This window comes from Podarcis tiliguerta (genome assembly GCF_965153285.1).
Source record: "Podarcis tiliguerta genome assembly, chromosome: 12".
In the NCBI taxonomy this organism is placed as follows: Eukaryota; Metazoa; Chordata; class Lepidosauria; order Squamata; family Lacertidae; genus Podarcis; species Podarcis tiliguerta.
Window position 1 is genome coordinate 11374609 of NC_139545.1, and position 18820 is coordinate 11393428.

At 44.0% G+C, this 18820-nt stretch overlaps 1 long non-coding RNA gene across 1 annotated transcript; it reads right to left on the reverse strand.

Moving 5' to 3' along the window:
- Positions 1–1206: 1206 nt before the first annotated feature.
- Positions 1207–3032, reverse strand: LOC310660541. The gene is made up of 2 exons (XR_014503495.1): positions 2659–3032; positions 1207–1487 (listed from the first exon to the last, which is right to left on the reverse strand). It is a non-coding gene; the product is annotated as an uncharacterized lncRNA (long non-coding RNA).
- Between the last annotated feature and the right edge of the window lie 15788 nt (positions 3033–18820).

The following is an 18820-nucleotide window of genomic DNA, read 5'->3' on the forward strand; positions in this document are numbered from 1 at the left end:
GCTTGTATTTTCTCCTGCTTAATTGAAACTAATTTTCCTGTTGTTACAGAAAACACCTGGAATGGGAATGATATTTCCAAGAGGTAATTATGAAATCAAAGTGATACTTATTTGCTTAATTGCTAAATCTACATAAACTGAGGAATCTCGGTAATGCTCACAGATTCTCCCGCAATAAAAAATGCATAATTTTCTTCTTGTCCTGCTTACCTTGTTCCAAAAAAAAGCCCTTTTGATGATGTCAACAGACAAAACTGCTTTTGATTGAACTTTTTATCTCTAAACTGACAATGATTCCTGTGATTCTGGGGTAGTTTAAACCATATCTTCAGCTGCCTTTGGTGTAAGTAGATTTGGAGCTTGAGGGGTGGTTCAGGATCCTGGCTGAGTTTTAATTGGGGTCTAACAAAGTCTCTCTTGCACAAACACATGCATGTGAATGCCAACACTTAGCTAAGGAGCAGTCAATTAAACTAAGTATTAAACTTCAACATCAACTTCATTGGACTGGCCATGTTGTGCAGATGCCTGATTATCGTCTTCCAAAACAACTACTGTATTCTGAACTTCAAAATGGAAAGCGTCATGCTGGTGGTCAACAAAAGAGGTTTAAAGACTCTCAAGGCAAATCTAAATAAATCTAGTATAAACACCGACAACTGGGAAACACTGGCCTGCGAGCACTTCATTTGGAGAACAGACTTTACCAAAGGTGTCATGAGCTTTGAAGATACCTGAACTCAGGACAAAAGGGAGAAACGTGCTAAGAGGAAGGCATGCTTGGCAAACCCTCACTGTGATCAGCTCCTGCCCGGAAACCTATGTCCCCACTGTAGAAGGACGTGTGGATCCAGAATTGGCCTCCACAGTCACTTACGGGCTCACTGTTAAGACCATGTTTTTGGAAGACAATCTTACTTGGCTACGAGTGATCGCCGAAGAAGAAGAAGAAGAAGAAGAAGAAGAAGAAGAAGAAGAAGAAGAAGAAGTTGCCTACATTTTACATGATGCATCATGATGGAGCATAGATCTTGATAGCAACATGTCACGCAGTGTCCCAACTTGTCATGCAGGTCTGTGCCCTTTCAATGAAGTTGTCTTTAAGATACACCCAGGTTGTCCTGGTCTTTATTCTACTCCCTCCCTCAGTAACTGGAGGTTTAACAAGATCACGTGCCTCAAGGCAGTCACACATGCACACAGCGGTCCAGTTTTGGACTCTGAACCTGATAGTTTTCAGAGGAGTGTATTACTTCACTTATTCCCCAATGTAATAAGCCAGCCCTTCTGTGCTTTGGGGCTTTCCAGTTCTTTCTGCAGAGTAGGGTCCCAGATGTCTGCTCCCAAAGCCTTCGTCTTCATAAGAAAGATGTTTTCAGATGAAGAACTGTGAGGGTAGAGAGACTTCGCTGACCATCACGCAATGGCTTTTTCCATCTGCCTTGGCCCAGCCTCCAGTCGTGGTGGCCTTTCCCAGACCTTGACTTCTGAGAAGAGAGTAGAAGAGAAGAGGGGTATTTTTTAAATAAATAAATTATAACTTGTGTATCTTTGTTTCTCAGTTTGATCCTTTTTTATGCTTTGTGGTATTTTGCGCATTTGACTGGCCGTTATCTTGATTGATTATAGTTTTGTAACTCTTAATTGTAATTGTTAAGTGTGAACTGTTTAATTATTGTTTGCCGATGTTTAATTTTACTGTTTACTGTTATATTCTAATGGATCGTTGAATACTGCTTTATTTGATGTGTTTATTTTAAAGTTATGTTTTTATCATGACTTGTATTGCATCGGATTGTTACTAGGTGTGTGATCTTTGCTGTCAATTTTGTTGTTTCTTTAGCTCGTAAACCACCTTGCGTGTAGTAGTAGAGGAAGGCAGTACACAAAAGTGAAATGAAATGAAATGATGGCACCATTACACACACACTGCCAAACCATAGAGAAGGTGCCAGCTCCAGGGTGTGAGGGGCAGCAAGAAATCGCTATTAAAAGTACTCCTAAACAGCAAGGGGTACAGGAAGGTATGAGGCTGCCTTAGACCAAGTCAAAGTATTGGTGCATTTAACCCAGGATTGCCTCCCTCAGGGACAGCTGGTGTTCTCCGTATGTTGATGGACTCCAACTCCCATGAGCCACAGCAGGAATAGCCAATGGTCAGGGATGATGGAAGCTGTAGTCCAGCAACATCTGGAGGGTAACATGTTGACTGTGGCAGATCTACTTTATCAGAAGCTCTCCAAAGCCAGGGTAGGGCATTGGGCCTGGCATGGATCCTAGTTTGGTCTGCAAAGCCATTTTCTCCAAACTCTGTGAGCCTGTCGCACACATGGCATCATTCAAAAAAAAAAAAGTTTAAAATTTTTATTTTTTACTAACAACCAAAACACAGACAGCAGTGAAAACCCCCCAGGCGGCTGAAACATTGGGTATAGTTAATCAATAATAACTTATTCAAATCAACCATATGTACAATTTTATATATATTTAATACTCCTCCCTCCACAAGGTTTATTTAACTTTTAACATTTTAATTACCCCAAATTGTTCAAACCTACTCAAATAATTCAATACCACACATGGCATCATATATGGCACAGAGATCGTATATGGCACCCCCAATGTTCAGGGGACAGAGGAGACTAAGCATGGAGCCACAGCTTCCACAGCTGACTTCTCCTCCTCCTGCCACTGCAGCTGTCAGGGAAAGAGGCCCTGGCTGTTCCTGATGTTGTGCGTGTGGCACGCAACTTGTGGCATGTACAGCGCACACAGCCTGTAGGGAGTGGGGTGTGTCACAACAATGGCAGGAGCTGGGGCCTCTGCCCTCAACAGCAGCAACTGGAGAAGCCGGTACTCAGGGCACTCGGCACATGTGTATGACATCACACAGACATGTGACATCACTGCCCGTTCCTCTTATGCTTCTTAGTTGACGCGTATGCTTCTTATCATTTTTTGGCATGGAAGGCTTATGGACTGCTTTCAGATGTGGTGGCAGCAAGCCAGAGAGGGGTGAGCTACAGTATAGACAGTGCTATTTTTCTAGAAGAAGAGTTTGGATTTGATATCCCGCTTTACCACTACCCAAAGGAGTCTCAAAGCAGCTAACATTCTCCTTTCCCTTCCTCCCCCACAACAAACACTCTGTGAGGTGAGTGGGGCTGAGAGACTTCAGAGAAGTGTGACTGGCCCAAGGTCACCCAGCAGCTGCATGTGGATGAGCGGGGAAGCGAACCCGGTTCACCAGATTACAAGTCTACTGCTCTTAACCACTACACCACACTGGCTCTCTAGGGGGGAAAGGTGCTGGAACTCACCATGAAGACCTTCCTTGTTCTCTTAGAATGACAATGGTGCCCACCTGAGAGGTGCTGGAACTGAGTTCTGGTGAGCTCTGGCTGAAAAAAAGCAGCAACAACAAAAGTTATTAAAATATAAAGTACCCCTTATTCCACATCATCGCTGTCATTTGGGGACAGTCCCTAGTTCAGTGGTAGCACACAGCTTGCATTCAGAAAATCCCAGGTTCTTTTGCAATAATTGACAGGCAAGGCTGGATTTGAGACCCTGGAGAGCCCCTGCCAGTCTGTGTAGACAATACTGAGTTAGATGGATCGATGCTCTGATTCAGAGTAAGGCAACTCCCCCTGTTTCTATTAAAGAAATGTGGTTGTCTTCAGCATTGATCTGGTTGAACTCTCTTGCTACTTACTGTATACACATCCTGATGTTCCTTTGGCAGTCCATAAGGATGTTCCTCCGTTTCCCCAGAGACTAATGTCAAGTGTACACGTGCTCTGCTTGCTGACCTCCTCGGTGACACAGTTTTGTAACTATCAGGTATTGATCTACTCTGCTTTCTAAGGCACAGTTCTTGCATTGCATGCTACTGAGTAGCAAGTGCACCTGCACTAAAATATCTAGCCAAGGACTGTTTTGTTACAGAACTGGAAACTTGACAGTGGCAACTGGGAACAGTTATCCTGGCCATATTTCGATCAGTGCAAAAGAATCAGAAGAAGCAGCAGCAGAGGATACATAACAGTGCCATAAAGCATTGTGTGCCTGGAACTAGTAGGGGGAAATATTGTTAATCTAGCAAGATGACAAGATAAGTCCCAGGTCTTTAAGTGCTATGCACCCTTGGAAAATCTCTATTTTAGGATCCTTTTATCTTGCTTTAATTGTCCATCAATGTTTGTGTTTAGATTTATTACGAATAAAGCAGTGGCCCTTAATCTATGGGTTGCCGGACATCGGTCTTGCGCTGCTTGCAGTGATATAGCAAGATATTAAGCGGAACAATATTTCACGTTGGGCGTTTGAAAAACGAATCCATCAGCCAAAACAGAGCTTAAGCACTTGATTTGTAAATTGTGTGGCATGATTTTATCTCACATACAAATTAGGGACATATGCAGCAACATCTATCAAAGCTTTGCCTCAGATTATAGAAAAGAGACTAATTACAAACTGTGATATTATGATGAAGTATACGGAACGTCTCCAAGTTGCCAATAGATCTTACAAATATGCTTACCTAAACATATTACCTTCTGTTAGTAATTACAAGATGTAACTCTATTTTGTTTTTGTCGTTTACTGTTTTTGTATTTTGGGTATTGCTGGCAACCCTGAGATGGAGGAGTGTTTGGAAGAACTGGATGGAAAAAATGTTTTTAACTGCAGCTGCTTTTAGATGTTCTTAATTTATAATTGTTTTTAGAACGTTTTAAACTGTTTTAAAATGCTTTGTTTTTTTGTATTTAATTTGCTTATCTGTTTGCCCCCTTAAGCTCCTTGGGGAAGAAAGGCAGGATAGAGAATCAAAAAATAGTAGTCGTAATAATAATAATAATTTTATTATTCTTATTATTTATAAGTTGCCCATCTGGCTGGGTTTCCCCAGCCACTCTGGGTGGCTTCCAACAGAATATAAAAACATAATTGTGTATGTTTTGCTGAGTGCTACCAATTGGTGTATGAAGAATGATCACCTTCACATGTTGTGCTAAAGTGGAGTTTGGGGTTTTCCTTTTAAGGCCATGAACTTTTCCTAACTACGCTGAGGAGAGTGGAGAAATGTTGACTCTATAAGTGAACATGGGGTGCATAATTACCATGGCTCCGATAAGAGGCTCACTGTGAGCAGGTGTGCACTGCTTTATTGACAATGCGCCCCAACAGTGTCAGCGTCATCAAAGAAGACATTTGGCAGGAAAGAATGGCAGCTTCTGACATGACTGCCGTGTTGAGTTGTGAGATGTGTTTCAAGATCGGTTAAGCTCACTCCTGGACGCATCTAAAATAAGCCAAGGGGTTTTTTTCCAGGTAAATTGTACAGTTATGAAGTTTCAGAACTGCTTACCTGGCTGCACCTCTGCCTCCTGAATCCACACAGGTGTCCCTTGCATTGTCTTGGCATGTCCCCTGCACCCTTTGCAGCTGCACAAAAGAATGCTTCAATTAAAGATATATGTTTTTAAGATATAGAACAGTGTGTGTGTGTGTGTGTGTGTGTGTGTGTGTGTGTGTGTGTGTGTATGTGTTTGTGTGTGTGTGTGTGTCTTGCTCTCCTTTGGAAATATCAGCAGCTGGCTTTTGCTTATGCTGTCTACGTGTCGTATTTGATGCAAAGAAGGAATATTCGCCCATGTCCCTCAGGATCCTGGGAGACTAGAGGTGGATTTAAAGGTATTCCCTGGTAACCATTCTTTTCTTGGGCTCCAGTCCCTTGGCAACAGCTGAGACGTGCTATAGTCTAGCCTGCGTAGACTGATCTGTACTGAATGGCCTTGCCTTCGGAACAGTCAGCCGGATTTAGATAACCTTTCAATCCCTTGCAAGATTTCTGGATTCGATTGGCTGTGAACACCGCAGTTACAAACATTTCGCCTAAGGAATTATCCGGTAGCAGTGATGCAGTTAAACCTATTATTGTGTATTTTCACTGGCTTAAGCTTCCTTTTCCTTCTCCACAAGCTGCTTTCGCTCATAATAGGATAGGTCACTCAAATACCTCCAGGCCATTCATTCCCCAGGCTATAGAACTGTTTCTTCCCACCTCCTCACCCAAAGGATGCAATACTATGCTAAACATGGCTCTTGGTTTTATTCACTAGCACCAGGGGAAAATAACATGTCTTCTGTTTCTCAGAAGGAAACTGGCAAACCATATTTTTACGGATGCAATAAAGATGTTTTAAGTATCCATCTAAAAAGAAAAGTGCAAATGCAAACAAACCCATGTATCCTATAGGCTCTCTGTTTGTTTTCTCTATGCAATGTGTAAGAGAGTCTCCAATTGGTCATTTTTCAGGGTGCAACAGAGAGAGACAGTGTTCATTTTTTGCTTATATGTCAAAAAAACCATGAATGCATACATGACAGTTAAGTCTAAAACTGAACTGAAAGGAGGCAGGAAAAATGAATTCCTTTCAGATTACTATTATTATTAATTAAATTTATATTCCGCCCCTCATACGAAGATCTCAGGGAGGTAGATGGCATGGAAAGCGACTAGCGATTGCCTTTCCGTTTCACAAAAAGTCACGCTATATGCAGAGCCAGCACAAAACATTTTACTGCTCAAAGTAAAGGACAACATAGTTCCTCTTCGGGACATCCACAGAAGACAGCTGGAATGGCAATTCAGTCTAGCTTCCACACTGGTGTCAAAACAGCACCTTCCACTATAACCCAGGGCAGCAGGCTTAGCTTAGAGCAAAGATTGCCAACATGGTGCCCACGGGTACACTGGTGCCCTTCAGATCTTACCTTGCCACCCATGAAACCTCTGAGCCGCCCTTGCAAAGTATAGAGTTGAAGGAGGAAGTTGGAAGAGTGACATTTTCCCCCTGGTTCCTCTTTGAACTTTTTGTGCTTTTCCCAGGTTCAGATTGATACCACAAGCATCCCTATTTTCCAAGGACCAGCCCGGATTTTCAGAAGCTGTCCTGGTTTCTGATTTGATCCTGGAGTGTCCTGCTTTTCCTTTGGGTGTCCCAATCTTCATCAGAGAAATGGTAGAGGGTATGGAATGGGATGTCTGTTTTCATTGGAGAAATGTTGGAGGGCATGCTGCGTACCTGGGTTCTGTGATAAAGTGAAGTGTCTTTCTGTCTGTCTGACTGTTTCTTGGGAGGGAGTGTGCTGATCTGGGGGGACGGGGAGAGAAGTGAGCAGAAGGGGTTCACTCAAAAGGTTGTTGACCCTTGGGCTTAGAGGGTGAAAGTCAAGGCTACATGGCATGCCTGGCTTCCTCCTCCAACATCTTGCCACCATTCCTCTAGCACTTTGCTGCCCCCACGTCCACTGTCAAAGACGGCTTCCTCACCCTGTTCAAGTGAAAATGTGTATTTTGGAAGAAGAAGAAGAAGAAGAAGAAGAGGAGTTTGGATTTGATATCCCGCTTTTCACTCCCTTTAAGGAGTCTCAAAGTGGCTAACATTCTCCTTTCCCTTCCTCCCCCACAACAAACACTCTGTGAGGTGAGTGGGGCTGAGAGACTTCAGAGAAGTGTGACTAGCCCAAGGTCACCCAGGAGCTTCATATGGAGGAGCGGAGACGCGAACCCGGTTCCCCAGATTACGAGACTACCGCTCTTAACCACTACACCACACTGGCTCTCATTGGAAACTATTCCATACTGGCTCTCCACACTGGATCTCATGGAAACTAGTGTAACAATGTGTCTTGAGCTCTTTTTCTTTTAAACAACATTAGATCTGTGATTTGGGAAAGGGAAGGCTCACAAACGGCTTTGAGAATCTGATGAAAGCTCTGGACTCCCTCCCCAGGAAAATGTACATAAACACATACATTTCTCCACATTTCTCCGGGTCGTGGTCCGGTTTACAGGAGGTCAAAGTCCCGGCTGACGACGTCGGGACCAGGGGCAAGACAGCGGGGTGGGAGCAGGAATGGGAGTCTGGAAGCCAGGAGTCAGGAAGTCAAGGATCTGAGAGCTGGGAGTCAAGAAGCCAAGGGTCCGAGGATCAGGATGCAAAGAGTCAAGAAGCCAAACGCAGCAAGGCAGGAAGCGTGTTGCTGTGGCAAAGAGCCTTATATCTGACCTTATATCCCGTCCCGGCTCTTGCCACCAGGTGCTGTGAGTTACCAATCGGCCTCACCTGTGTGGCCACGCCTTGCCACTTCAGAACAAAGTTAGGAAAGCCCCAGTCTTGTGAAGCCCTACCGGTCACAGGGCCTGTCTCCTGCACGCACCCCTGACCCTCCGATGAAAATAAGGATGTCCCATCCATAATGATAATTTTACTGTTATACTCCAAACATCTTACTGGGTTGCCTCAGCTACTCTGGGTGGCTTCCAACAAATATAAAAGCATAATAAAACATTAAACATTATTTTAAAAAAACAAACAAACAAAAACCCTTCCCTATACAGGATTGCCTTCAGATGGCTCCAGGGTCAGATAACTCCATACCCTCCAACATTTCTCCCATGAAAACAGGGACATCCTAAGGAAAAGTGGGACATTCCAGGATAAAATCAGAAACTGGGACAGCTTCTCTAAATCAGGGATGCCCCTGGAAAATAGGGACACTTGGAGGGTTTGACAAAATTTAGTGTGCAGGGCGTTTTTGGGTTTTTTGTTTTGTTGTTGTTGTGTTGTGTTGTTTGTATGTTTTTATTGCACTGAATTTTCAAAGGGTCCATGAACTTGGTGGTGGAAGGGGGAATAGATTTATCCAATGCAGTAAAATAATTTGTATTCAGCATTGTGTGTGTATGTGTTTATGTACATTTGCGGGGGGAGGAGATTCATAGTTTCCATCAGCTTCAAAACAGAGAAGGAAAAATCACAACACAGTTCTGATTCTTGCAAATATACAAAAAGCATTCCACGAATTTTGCAACTGCATGAATTCCATTTTCTGGATGCAACTGCATTTTGAAGTTTGCTTTAAATCAGGCATTGGGAACCTTTGGCCTTCCAGAAGTTGTCATTGGTCCCAGCAAGGATAGCCAGTGATCAGGGATGGAAGTTGTATTGCTGCATTATTCTGTTGGAATTACTTGTTAGGATATTTCCATTCCACCTTAAAAGGAAGCAGGATGTTTGTGTCACAGCCTGCGTATTTCCTGTTTCACAGGATGTTTCTGTTGTGTCTTTGTTTTCGTTTCTCTCTCTGTGCCGGAGACACTGAAGCAGGCAGTCATGTTTTCTTTGTTCTGATCAACGCAGAAATAAACTTGTAAATAATGCTCTCCTGCGTGCATCTTTCGCTGTGCATTATCTGCTGATAGAGCGTGCATCGGCTCTGGAATGTGGCAAGCTATTTCTGGAGCTCGTGTCGCTAATTGCTGATACTGCGTGTCTACGGGAGATCGATGGACGTCCGGAGACAACGTGGAGTCATGATGGACTTTGTCTCCCTGGCAGTATCCCAACATTACTGGAGGGTTTTGTTTTTGCCTTCTGCACAATCAGGAAAGATATAAGGTGCTGAGCAGCATTTTTATAAAATTTGAAAAAATAAAGTAAAGAAAATGGTCCGTGAAACTTAAGTGGCCTTACTAAGAATTCAAGATATGCCTCTGTTTCCATAAGAAACAGCCTTTTGTGATTGTGTGTCGACTGATGGTTAGGTCTGCCTCCACCCTCTACTTGACTACAGCCCCCAACGATGTGATATTTGGCCCCAAAATGGTTTCCCATCCTGCCTTGCTATTTTCAAAGGAAGGTTATTTTTATGGTTTTTATTTTTATTTTTTAATCAGGGGAGTGGGGTTTTGTATTAAGTCTGTTACCACCAGACCTCTTGGCCTCCTGCTCTCCTGCGATTTACTACACAGCAGTGATCTGATATCTTCTCACTGAGACAAAGTAGTTTTTGCCTGCTCCTTTGGGTTCCTTGTATTCCTCCAAATTATTCTGATTGATATAGACCTCGATCCATGCTAATTATCCAGGGCTTCTCTTATAAAAGTGGGGTTTCCATGGTAACAGCATAGAGAGAACAGGTGCATGAAAAGCTGTGATATATTAAATGACAGTTACCCTCTGCCTCTGCTATGCAGATTGCCATTCTCAGAGTTTATTTATAGCAGGTAGTAATTAATCTGTGTGAATCTCATTTCATTGAGGGGGGGGGATGAAGAATGATTAACCAGAGTCCTAATTATCTCCATACCTTTGATTCTGAAAATTTTGTCACCATCAGATACTTCTAACATGGTTATCACTTATATAGAGATGTTGTTACAGGAATCTTTGGGCTAATGCCTGCAACAAACACTGAGCGTTGTAACATTCACCTTTACGATGCTGAATCTTGCATTGGTGCTGAGAATTTATAAAGGGCCAATCTTGCAGAAAGAGGGCAAACCGTGAACTGTCTCAAGCTAATACTATGAGATGAAATAACTTCCTGGACAACCTTAACCACTGGCATGAGGAGGGGAGCAATGGGGCAGCTGCCTCAAGCATACTCTGAGCACGAGTACAAAGCAGATTCAATGGGCTTGTGTTATCTGGTCACACGCAGCCCAGCCATCAAGTGGTCAGAATTCCCAGGAGTCTCAATGCATACTATGGCTTCCTTGGAAGGGAGGTCACTGGAGGCTTACGTCTTTGTGACAAATTGTTTTATTTACATCTATATTGTTGCATGCCACCCCAATCTCCAAGCAGAGTGAGATCCCTGGGGTTCTGTTTCCTTGGAATGAGGGGCAGCAGAGACCATGGTGCGTTTATTGTGATAATTATATTTTACAGAGTTGTGTGGAAATTGACCCCTTTTTAATATTTCTCTTTTCTCCTAGAAAAACCATGCAACACATGCTTTTAAAGTTTTTTTTAAAAAAAGCATGACTTTTACTTGCTGTAAATCTTGTCAGATTGAATGTACAAGAGAGGCAGGTGATACTTACGTTACTGAAATATATTTACATGAATTTGCATCTGAGACTGACTGATACAGTATTTACAGATTGGCTCTGAGGCAGGTATAGCACAACTTCTTAAGATTGTCTTTCATGAACACAGGCTTAACAGTGGGTCCACAAGTGACTGTGGAGGTCAATTCTGGATCGACACGTCCTTCCACAGTGGGGACATAGGTTTCCGGGCAGGAGTTGATCATGGTGAGGGTTTGCCAAATGTGCCTTCTTCTTAGCACATTTCTCCCTTTCATCCTGAGTTCAAGTATCTTCAAAGCCCATGACACCTTTGGTAAAGGCTGTTCTCCAGTTGGAGAGCTCGCAGGCCAGTGTTTCCCAATTGTCAGTGTTTATTTAGATTTGCCTTGAGAGAGTCTTTAAAGCTCTTATGTTGACAACCAGCATGACGCTTTCCGTTTTGAAGTTCGGAATAGAGTAGTTGCTTTGGAAGACGATAATCAAGCATCCGAACAACGTGACCAGTCCAACGAAGTTTACCTATAGCACAGCACACTTGCTGCTCTCACAGTTAAAAGTCACTCACACAGTTGATAACTGAACTAACTGTGGAAAAAAACCCTGCTGCTTAGCATAATTCAAAGGTATGTGTTGATTGGTATGTGGCCAACACATAAGAGGAAGGTATCAGTAGGGTTGGGGGAATGTGAAGATTTGCAGAAGCACAATTTCTTTTTTTTAATAGGAAAACCAAACTCAACACTAGACAGTAGGGAAACCCCCAAACAGCCACTGGCAAGTTGTGAGTTGGAAGAGAGAAGCTATGGGGAGGGAGCGCTGGCGGAAAATGACTGGCACAAAGAGGGCATGGCTGTGGCAACCTGTGTCACTTCAAAATGCCACCCCATCGGCTGGCAGGAGAGGCTAGCTGAGGGAAAAGGCAAGGAGCAGCGAGCGAGGAGGAGGGTTAAAGGTGGACAGTTCTAACTTTTGCCTTTTTTTGTTGTTCTTTGGTCCATTTTGCTTACCTTTCCTCCTGTCCCTCCATAACGGAGGGAATGATCTCATTATCTGGACAGATCCTTTCCTGGCTCAGCTGAGAAGCTATTTCAAAATTCCCTGGGACTGAAGTGAGAGCTGCCCATAGATATCCATGGGAAAAGCCAAGGTTTTGATGCAGCTGGCACTGGGCAATGGCATGTCAACACCCCCACCCCCCAAAAAAAATCCCAAAAGGGAGCAGCGAAGAAAAGAACTTCTACTTTCCCCAACTCTGCCAACTCATTCTGCTATGTTAAAACATTCCAAAGCATACGCAGTTCATTGTGTCCTTACTGCAGGTTTGAAGGGGCTGTGGCTGGGAGAGGACTACATTGATCACCGTATGTCAGACCTGGAATGCTGTGCAAAAGGTATTGGACTTCTATTGTGGGTTCAGGGGTAGAGTGAAGCTCAGAAAGTCATTTGCAACAGTCTTGCAATATATGCATTGCCTTCATCCCCATGTTTCAGTATGGGCCAAGAGGAGAATATGACAACCCTTTGGTGTAGCTCTCTGTAATACCTATTAAAGTGGACCAGGGGTGCGTGCACTCCAAAAGTAGGTTATGGGAGTCTCATGATGCAGCCCAATGTTACTAGCGCTGGTGAGAGGTCAAGCTGAGACTGGATAGCATCCCCAGTTAAAAACCAGACTCAGGTAACCCATACATGGAAGGGACACATTTAGAAGACCCCACTTCTATTTATTCATTTAGCCCATGGTAATATTTAGCATTTATAACAGCATTTTAATAAGAACAGCATTTTAAAAAGTAGAGACATCACCTTGCCAACAAAGGTCCGTATAGTAAAAGCTATGGTTTTCCCAGTAGTGATGTATGGAAGTGAGAGCTGGACCATAAAGAAGGCTGATCGCCGAAGAATTGACGCTTTTGAATTATGGTGCTGGAGGAAACTCTTGAGAGTCCCATGGACTGCAAGAAGATCAAATGCATCCATTCTTAAGGAAATCAGCCCTGAGTGCTCACTGGAAGGACAGATTGTGAAGCTGAGGCTCCAATACTTTGGCCACCTCATGAGAAGAGAAGACTCACTGGAAAAGACCCTGATGTTGGGAAAGATGGAGGGCACAAGGAGAAGGGGATGGCAGAGGACGAGATGGTTAGACAGTGTTCTCGAAGCTACAAACATGAATCTGACCAAACTGTGGGTGGCAGTGGAAGACAGGAGTGCCTGGCGTGCTCTGGTCCATGGGGTCACGAAGAGTCGGACACGACTGAACGACTAAACAACAACAACAATATTTAGCATTTCAAGCAGTGCTTCAGAAGAGTTAGGCTTCATCATCCTTATCTTCTTGTAAATCCCGCCTGAAATGTAGGAATACCGCCATCATCCTGTGCATTGGTAGCTGAGCAGATACATGGCAGAAGCAAGATTCGGATCGGGAATTTCTGAAACATTGCTTCGTTTCTGAACCACAGGTGCCACAGTAAAGCTGATGGTGCAATCTTTTTTTAAAAAAATAAAAATCTTTATGGTGCCAGCCTTGAGGGCTCTTTGTTATTCCGCTTTGTCTCCTCTGCTTTACAAAACGATTTCTTGATCTCCTCTATGTTACAAAGTTACTTGGGCAGGGCAAACCGCTGCCTAAAGAGTGCTGCTAGTTCAAGGGCTGTTCAGAATCAAAGGTAGTAGAGGCAGCGCAGCTGCAAAAAGCTTTCCTTCACCCCCACATTTTCGCAGCTTCCCGCCTACTGCTCTGGCACTTGTCAGCATATTATGTTTTTTCATTTTGAAGAAGGGGAGGACACACCAATTTTTGAATAAGAAACAATTTTTCAGCAACACCTTCCCAGATGGCAATTAAAAGCATGGAGTCGGCATCAAGGGATGGGACGGAGGCCTCGCTGCTTCCCCTCCAGACCTTGACGCTCACGGGAACAGCTGTGGATTTGTGTGATTAAGCAACAGGAACTTTCAAAAGCCAAATGTGAGTTTGCTGAAGGAGGTTGCATCCTCGCTGATTAAGGATGGTGCTGTGACATCAGGATGAGCAGAGACCTTGAGGAAAAATTGCACAAACAAGAAAAAAAAAACCTGTGGGGTGGGTGTTTGGCTGCATACACAGCATACTTTTAAAGCCCATTTAAACACGCATAACTTCCCCCAAAGAATTCTGGGTACTGTCGCTTGTTAGCAGTGCTGGGAATTGTAACTCTGTGAGGCGTAGGGGACAATTCCCAGGATTCTCACACACTTGTCCCCCCCCCCCCCAGTTTGTGAACTTTATTTTAAGGATGTGTGCAAATTTGTCAGCATTTAATGCAAGTTTCTCCTATTATACCATTCCCAGAGTTCCCTGGCTGCGAAACTACTCCAAGGGAAACAGGGGTATCTAAACAACTCTTGGCATCCTTAACTAAGTGCAGTCCCCAGGAATCTTAGGAGGAAGCCATGACGGTTTAAAGTAGTATGTGCATTTAAATGCAAATTCCTGTACTTATTTTATTTTAAAGCAGAGATTAGTAACATAAATGGACTCATGACTGATCTGTTGGAATTCCTGCTCCATGATTGCAGTGATAGGATTTTTGTCTATCACATGACAGTGTGTGTTTTGACTCCACAGAGTGGAAAGTGACGGAGGCAGGATGTTTGCGTTACTGTGTTCTGTGAAGTGGGACTATTGTCCTTTGTTCCTTTTCTCTTTGCTGTCTGATGCTAGAGAGAGAGAGGGAGCCATGTTGCAGTGCTCCGTGTGTGTTTGTATGTAACTAAAGTAGATTAGCCAAAATGCTGAGTTGCTGAGGTCTGTCACGCGCATGCTGCGCAAACTCTGCGGATCCCTAAGTGTGCTGGTGTCTGTTGGCATCGGTCGCTGTGATGTTCGGGCTGAAGAAAGGAGGGAGGGAACATGCCAGGGTCCTACTTGAGTGTAAGCTGAACTCCTGACATGATCATGCACATTAAACATATGGTGTATATGCAGCCTGTATGTTATTGTATTGGCCTAGCCCACTTGTGAGGCAAGGTGAGGTGCCCACCTTGAGTGGCAGAAACCAGAGGCCGTTCCCACCTCCAGCCCAGTGTGCAGGGCTGAGGAGAGGGATGGAAGTTAAAAAAGATACTACACTGAGATCTTTTCATGCACAAAGCTGCACATTGATGGCGTTGGTTGATGGCCTCTCTGATTTTTTTCAAAATAAAAAAGAAGACATTGATTAGGCTGCAATCCTAAAACTACATTCTGGAGCAGCAGTTGGCAGCCTGTGATGCCAGAGCTGCAAGCCTTGTTTAATGCAGGTGGCATGGAAGAAAACAGCATATTTGTTCTTTCTCTCTCTCTCTGTTAAGATCACTACCACCATTTGCCATCTCTCTGTCTTCCTCTGCTGAGATTCTTAAGAGGGAGAAGCAGCTCTGGTCCTGCTCAGGACTGACTTTAGCCTCTCCCAGTGTTGGCATGTGTCCCCCAAGAGATGGCCAATGGGGGGGGGGCTGGGCCACTCCTTTAGTAGAGAGTACGTCCCACTGAGCTTAGAAGGGCTTCATGGGATTTCCCTGTGCATTCAATATTACAGTGATACCTCGGGTTACAGACACTTCAGGTTACAGATGCTTCAGGTTACAGACTCCGCTAACACAGAAATAGTACCTTGGGTTAAGAACTTTGCTTCAGGATGAGAACAGAAATCGTGCTCTGGCGGCACGGCGGCAGCAGGAGGCCCCATTAGCTAAAGCAGTACCTCGGGTTAAAAACAGTTTCAGGTTAAGAATGGACCTCCAGAACGAATTAAGTTGTTAACCCAAGGTACCACTGTATTTTAAAAACTGTAAATAATATTGCAAATTTTGGCTGAGATTTCCTTTTGGGAGTCCTCACTAAGCCCAAGATTTTACATTTGTAAGATGGGATTTCTGCAAATAAAAAGGGACTGCTAACATGCTCAGACCTGCCTCTTTGCCCAAGCCAGGTAGGCTAAGCTTCAATATGTTTATGTGAAACTTGGACCAAAGTGTTCCATAGAAATTAAATAGCTGGAGAAGTAGCCTGAATGGGAGCAAGTATCTCCCCTACCCCTGGTTGGAGGTGATTTACAATGCTATGACACTGGCTGTAACGTAAAATCTCAGTTCACATATGGCAAGACAGAGGCTAAGACAGGAGTGCCTGGCGTGCCGTGGTCCATGGGGTCATGAAGAGTCGGACACGACTAAACGACTAAACAACAACACAACAACACAACAACACAACAACAAAAGCCTACAAAATCCTACAAAATTCCCCCATCCTGTGGATGCAATTGTGCAGGGATTCCTCAGTAGATGTCAGCGTACGAAGAGTTCCACAAAGGTCGAAAGTTTCAAAACGATAGTTGCATTGGCTGTAATAGATAGATAGTTAAATAAAAGCTGTATCGAAGAAGTGAAGTTGTTTTATTAACGCTATTGCTTGATGTTACCTTAGAGGAGGTTTTTATTCTCAACATCATCTTATGCCAGAACATGTTACCTTTGAAATCAACCTTTCTTCCTGAACGCAGCCCATGTTTTAGCAGCGGAAAGTTAACAGTCCGTTATGCCCTTCCCAGATGACAATAAGTGCAGAGCAGGTTTCCTTTCATAGCAGTCATAAATCAGCTCTAGAAAGTTCTAGAAGTGTGGGCTGTCAAGCCACTGAAGGTTGATGGCCGCTTGCTGACTCATAGCAAAACACTGAAATGACTTCCTCAGAGTGGGGTTTTTAATAATGATATGTCAACATCTGACTCCCTGGACGGTGATTTGATTTGGGCCCTGACCTTGTAGTTTTGGTACTTACTGGATAATATTAGTGAGCCAGCTAAGTTGACACCCTGGTTATTACAGTTATTTCTCAACAAGAACTTCTTCAATAAAAAGAAGTTCGGAACAACAGCCATATAAACTTGCTCTGGCTAGATATGAAAGCATCCAAGCTTGGTTTAATTACATTTGGCATGTCTTCAAAACAGTGGATTGCCATGACTTAGTGAGCTTTAAAAAAAAATCAGCTAATTTAACATTTTCCCCATCACGCTGTGTGAAGAAAAGGAAGAACTGAAGAACAAAGCAACTTCAAGAATTTCTTACTTTCCGATGTCTCTTGAAAAGGGGTGCTTCTTATTAAGTGCTGCCTGAGACGTCTGCTGAGATTTGTATGATGGCAAGGTGTATAGATAAGAACACAAGAAGAGCCCTGTTTGATCAGAGCAAAGGCTTCCTCTTTCTCACAGTGGCCAAGCAGATGCCTACAGTAAGTCCACAAAGCAGGACACAAGAGCCACAGTCTACTCCAGGGGTCCCTAAACTAAGGGCTGCAGGCCAGATAAGGCCCGAGGGACTCGTTTATCCGGCCCACGGCAACCCCCGCTGCCCGCTGCTGCCACCCGCTCTTACCGGCACTGCACTGTGCAGCTGCCCACTTCCGAGTCAGTTTTGTAGATAGATGAAAAAAAATGATATTTGGAGACATTTAATGAATAGTCAAAGTCTTAATAAGGAAAGACACTGAAAAATGATTATATGTAATCACGATCTGGCGGGACGCGGGTGGCGCTGTGGGTAAAACCTCAGCACCTAGGACTTGCCGATCGCATGGTCGGCGGTTCAAATCCCCGCGACGGGGTGCGCTCCCGTCGTTCGGTCCCAGTGCCTGCCAACCTAACAGTTCGAAAGCACCCCCGGGTGCAAGTTGATAAATAGGGACTGCTTACCAGCAGGAAGGTAAATGGCGTTCTGTGTGCTGCGCTGGCTCGCCAGATGCAGTTTGTCACGCTGGCCACGTGACCCGGAAGTGTCTGCGGACAGCGTTGGCTCCCGGCCGATAGAGTGAGATGAGCGCACAACCCTAGAGTCTGGCAAGACTGGCCCGAACGGGCAGGGGTACCTTTACCTTTACCTAATCACGATCTGATGCAGGCTGATCTGAAGAACTAAGTGATTTTGATTGGTTCAGGTTGGTGACATTGGGTTGCAATTATTAACATTGCTGCGACCCTTTGATAGGTGAACAGAAATCACATGTGTAATCTGGAAGTGTATACAAAGCATTTCTTTGAATGTGGGTCTTTACAGCCTCCTTATTTTTGAGGCTGTCTCTATGAACACTTGTATTTCAATAAAGGCCTGTCTTTTCACTTGGAGTGTGCATCCTTTTACAGTGGTACCTCAGGTTAAGTACTTAATTCATTCCGGAGGTCCGTTCTTAACCTGAAACTGTTCTTAACCTGAAGCACCACTTTAGCTAATGGGGCCTCCTGCTGCCGCCACGCCGCCGGAGCACGATTTCTGTTCTCATCCTGAAGCAAAGTTCTTAACCTGAAGCACTATTTCTGGGTTAGCGGAGTCTGTAACCTGAAGCGTATGTAACCCCAAGGTACCACTGTATTTGGGGGTTCCAGGAGAGATACCTGCAGTCGAGGAACCCCTTTTTAAATTTCTCCAGCACACACACCTCCTTCCAGGCAGGCAGAAGGTACTGTCACAGTTCAGCCAAGCAAAAGCACTCAAAGAGACTAGGAAGAAAGCTGGGGGGCAAACTCTGTTCTAAGGAGGTGGCTGGCCTAGGGAAAATCCCAAGGACCAGATAAAGGAAGGTTTCCCCAGCAGCAGCAACGTAAAGAAGCAGATTTCTATGCAAATCTTCATTTCGTTCGTGAACAACTCAAACAAACCACATAAATATAATCTATTTACAAAGTGGGTTTTTCTCCCCTTAGAGATCTGCTTGCCAAGCATCAAATCAAATAAATAAGAAATCTGACTGCACAGACATGCAGTCATAAGTATACTTACCAGTAAGCAAATACCTTTGCACTTGATAAGACTAACTTCTGAATAAGCGTATTTGGAATTCGCAAAAAAATGTTAAAATGAAATTGCATAGTCAGAAACGGCACCAAGGGGACTTTACGGAGAGCAGAGTCT